Source organism: Maylandia zebra, linkage group LG9, assembly GCF_041146795.1.
Source record: "Maylandia zebra isolate NMK-2024a linkage group LG9, Mzebra_GT3a, whole genome shotgun sequence".
NCBI lineage: Eukaryota > Metazoa > Chordata > Actinopteri > Cichliformes > Cichlidae > Maylandia > Maylandia zebra.
In genome coordinates this window covers 581,478-586,295 of record NC_135175.1, presented here as the reverse complement: position 1 = coordinate 586,295, position 4,818 = coordinate 581,478, and the positions used below count along the sequence as shown (strand labels likewise).

General features: G+C 48.9%; 1 long non-coding RNA gene across 1 annotated transcript; it reads left to right on the top strand.

Annotated features, from left to right (window-relative positions):
* The first annotated feature begins 737 nt into the window (after window positions 1–737).
* LOC143420450 (uncharacterized) lies at window positions 738–3,369 on the top strand. Its single transcript, XR_013100279.1, has 4 exons — window positions 738–876; window positions 954–1,101; window positions 2,944–3,033; window positions 3,237–3,369. It is a non-coding gene; the product is annotated as an uncharacterized LOC143420450 (long non-coding RNA).
* Window positions 3,370–4,818: the final 1,449 nt, after the last annotated feature.

The window sequence follows — 4,818 nt, the reverse complement described above, 5'->3', positions numbered from 1 at the left end:
AGTGTTTGTTTTAGTGTTAGCCAAGCAGTACTGAGTACATGTATTAAGGGGAAAGCTTTTTGTTGGTGAAACAACGTTGCAGTCGTCTGCCGCCATGTTGTGTTGCGTTCAAGGGACGCCATGTTCAAAAGTAATAGCGTATATGGCGCGAATGTGGGGAAAGGTGTGAATGTGAGATGGGTTATTTTGGTATGTTGTTATGCTTTAGCCACGAGTGTTTTAAGTTGTGAGTATGTAAAGTCATTTTGAATTAGTTTGTATTTATTTTGCTTTTGAGAGAATGCTTTTTGTAACTTTATTTATGTTTATGAACTCTGTTATTTTATGGGAAGAATGCATGGTCTAGCGTGATTTGTATTGTGTATATGTGGAGAAATAAATGAGCTCCGGCCTGAGCAAGACGCTAACTTCGGTGTCCTCTCTATTAATCCACAGTTTGCTCATATTTGGCTACGCAGTGCTCTCTAGCCTGTGTGCCGCTTGCTGCCGGTCCAGATTCCCCTAGGTCTGGTGCCGGTAACAATCACCATGACAAAATCATGTTTGTTTCTAATGCAGCTCTGTCTGATGGTCTGAAGATCACAGCATTGACTTCCAATCCTTTCCCCTTCTCACAGATTTCCAGAATTCCTTGAGTACATTGTGTTTAGTAGATGATGATATATTCAAATACTTCATAATTTTATGTTAAGCAACCTTAGCAACCAGTGTGTGTCATGGTCCGCGGCCCAGCGTCCGAGGTGCTGATGGGATGCCCACGCCCACGGGCGTGGCTGCTAACTCCACACCTGCATCCCATCCCAGGCGATCACCAGGTGGACTATTTAATCCTGCCCAGCCTGCTGCTCCACGCCAGTCCGTAGTCGTCTTTCAGCGGTAACGTACACCTGCGGGAAAGCCCTTATGAAAACTTATTCATCTGAACTAGCACTAACTCTGCCCTGTGTACTCAGATCACAACTCGGCGTGTTTTGAGCCACCTGCCTGTCCACCTGCCCGTCCGGAATTTGGATCACGATCAGCACTCGCCGCCTCGACTTTTCTGGAGCTCCCCCGCGGACCCTCACCCCTCCCTCCGGCTCCCTCGGCCCCGCTATCATCGTAAGACGCATACTCTACCTCCCCTCGTATGCTGCCATTTCCCCGCACCCCAATAATCCTTTTCCTGTTGCAGCCTCCCACAGTCCCATTCGCGGCGTTCCTGCGCGACTCACCTCCCGGTCCTTCGGTTTCTCTGGTTCCACGCGTTTTTCTCCTTCTACCCTCCCGGGACACCTTCAGTTATAATAAAGTTTATTTTTTTCTCATACCCCGGTGTGTGTGTGCTCTGCTTCTGGGTCCAGCTTGTGCGCGGAACTTATTTAACCTCTCACCCCATTCGTGATTGCGATTATGACGATTTCCTGGAGGAGTTCCAGGCTACGTTCTCCCCTCCAGTCTCGGAGGACGACGCCGCGCAGAAATTGCTGGGGCTCCGTCAGGGGCGGCGTAGTATTGCGGAGTACCTAGTCGAGTTTCGTACCAGAGCGGTCGCCGTGGGTTGGCCCGATTTGGCCCTCCGTGGGGTCTTTTTACGGTCGCTAACCGACCAGATGAAAGACCAACTAGCGTTTCACGAGGAAACTAAATCCTTCGAAGAATTGGCTTCCCTCGCCCGCAGGATCAATAGACGCCTGCGGGAGAGGGATGCCGAGCGGCGGCTTAAGCCTATGGGCTCCGTATTGCGCCCCGGGATCCGTGTTTCTTCGTCCCCACCCACGGCTGCGTGTATGCGCTCTCCATCGCCTCCTCCGCCCGAACCCATGCAAATCGGGCGCTCTCGGCTTTCTCCGGAGGAGAGGGAACGCCGATTCTGGGCTGGGGATTGCCTGTACTGTGGGAGGCCCGGTCACCGCATCGCTGTTTGCCCGGTCTGCCCAAACGACCCGGCCCACCGGTAAGTCCGGTGGGCAGCACTTTCAGCACTACTAGACCCCGATTGTTACTGTCCGTTACCATTGTGACTAATAACCAGACTTTTACATGCCCCACGCTGGTGGACTCCGGGGCGGAACAGAACCTCATGGATGAGAAACTGGCTAAGAGGTTAGCGGTATCTCTTACTCCACTCGAACCGCCCATCCCTGCGTCCACATTGAATAATCAGGTGTTTGCTTATATCACTCACCAAACCGCGCCAGTACAGTTAGTCGCATCAGGAAACCACCAGGAGCAGCTTTCCTTTTTCACTTTCCCCTCTCCTGACACCCCGCTTATCTTAGGTTACCCCTGGTTACAGAGGCATAATCCTCACATTGATTGGGCCGGAAAGAGAATCGCGAGCTGGAGTTTGTTTTGTCTGGCAAACTGCTTGGGGTCAGCCGTTCCCCCCGCCTCAACGGAACGGAGCCCAGTCCCGCCACCAGCACTAGACCTCTCTTCCGTTCCCCCTGAATATCACGATCTACGGCAGGTGTTCAGTAAAGACGAGGCGCTCTCACTACCACCTCACCGACCATATGACTGCGCCATTGATCTACTCCCGGGAGCTTCGCTACCCTCTAGCAGACTGTACAACCTGTCTCGCCCCGAAAGAGAAACTATGGAGAATTACATCCAGGAGTCGCTAACAGCAGGAAGAATCAGGCCGTCATCCTCCCCCGTAGCTGCGGGTTTTTTCTTTGTGGGAAAGAAGGACGGGACGCTCCGACCGTGCATCGTTTACCGGGGTCTAAACGACATCACCGTCAAGAATAAATATCCCCTCCCACTAATTAATTCTGTTTTTGACTCACCAAGCTGTAGTTCTGGTTCTGGTTGACATCTGACATCTGCCTTTCTAAGATGTTCTTTTTATACCCAATCGTGTTATTGACCTGTTGCCAATTAACATGCAAAATATTTCTCAAGCTGTTTCTGATTTCTGTTTTCCGGCCACCGGAACCGTTTCGCCGCTGCTGCCAGACCTGTGGCAGACCACCGGAGCTACAGCGCTGCCACCACTGGACTCGAGGTAGGCCGCCTAAAGCGTCCTACTGCTATCACGGGACCAAGGTAGGCCACCTGAACTCTTTTGTTAAAGTGATGGACCACCTGAGACTGTTTTGTGGGGTTTTTTTTCTTTTTTTTGCACTGCTGCGGGATGCGCGGTCTGACTTTGGGACTGTGACCTGGGAGGGTTTGTTATTTTGTTGTTTTTGCTTGTGTTTTGGTTCTGGGGTCAGTGTCTAACGGCTGCTTCCATTGTTTTCCTGCAGGAGGAACATGGAGAGGAAGGACAGCACGCACAGGGTGTGCAGAGTCACGACAGCGGGGAGCACAAACGTCAGAGTGGGAGACACACACGGGAGTCTTGGGGAGCACGAGGATTAATTGTGCATCAGTTGTTGCCACACTGTAAATAAACACACTGTTGATATTCAGAGCTCCGCGCCTGGGTCCTCCTTCCCTACATCCCCATGGTTTGCCCTGGCAAATAGAAATATGGACACTGTCCTCAGCAGAGGATATACTCATTTAAAGCACCAGAGAGCGCTTTTCAATCAGGAGCGGTTGGTAAGAGTCAGCCATATTAAGACTTTGAACAGTCTGTAAAAATATTATCTAAATGCTCAGTTCTAAAAACCTGTCAACCACATTCTAGTGTTTGTTCCAGTATTCCTTGTCTTTTTCACTTTCACATAAAGAAATGCATGGAGGGGCATATTTGTTCTTAAAACAGTGGAGATATAGGAACAGAAATACAGAGCGTGGGAAGGCGAGTCACATAGCAAACAGCAGAAGAAAGATGGCTCACAGCTCAGTGTTGCTACACACAGTGAAAGCAAATGACCAGGTGACACTGACATGACTGACCTTTCTCTGTACGTTTTTCTGTTTATATATTACCACCTCCCGTTGCTCTATGAAAGGTTAGAAATGGCACAAAAATTTTGTATTTTAACATGATCTTCCTCATATTTTATCTTTATATGGTGGGATTCAGTGCTTCATATTTATACGAGAAACATTACCAAATGAAGAGGGCACATCAAGTGGGCGATGACACAGTGGTTTCTCTATGTCTGAATTTTCACTCTTCAAATAGCTGATATGACTGCTAAGTGATAAGAACAGCTTCTAAAAGGGCATTTCTTCTCCCATAGAAGAATCCCGTGAATAGGAGTGTAGCCTATAGGTTTATATTGTTGAATTATAATTATGAGACAATGAGTTTTCGGTGATTTTACAGAGAAATGTGAAAGTAGCTTAACAAGTAATATAACGAATTGGTTTCTCGCGGGAGTGATTTATGCTCTGAATTACTTTAGATAAGAGTAAACTAGAGTAAACTTTAGAAAAGTGTTATGTGTAATATGCTAATTATCACTCCCACACTGAACACAACAAACTAGAAAAATACCTCCAACATGCACAAACATTTGACCTCAACGCATATATATATATAATTCCTATCCTTCAAGCTCGGGTCCTCTACCAGAGGCCTGGGTGCTTGAGGGTCCTGTGCAGTATCTTTGCTGTTCCCAGGACTGCGCTCTTCTGGACAGAGATCTCCGATGTTGTTCCCGGGATCTGCTGGAGCCACTCGCCTAGCTTGGGAGTCACCGCACCTAGTGCTCCGATTACCACGGGGACCACCGTTACCTTCACCCTCCACATCCTCTCGAGCTCTTCTCTGAACCTTTGGTATTTCTCCAGCTTCTCGTGTTCCTTCTTCCTGATATTGCTGTCATTCGGAACCGCTACATCGATCACTACGGCCGTCTTCTTCTGTTTGTCTACCACCACTATGTCCGGTTGGTTAGCCACCACCATTTTGTCCGTCTGTATCTGGAAGTC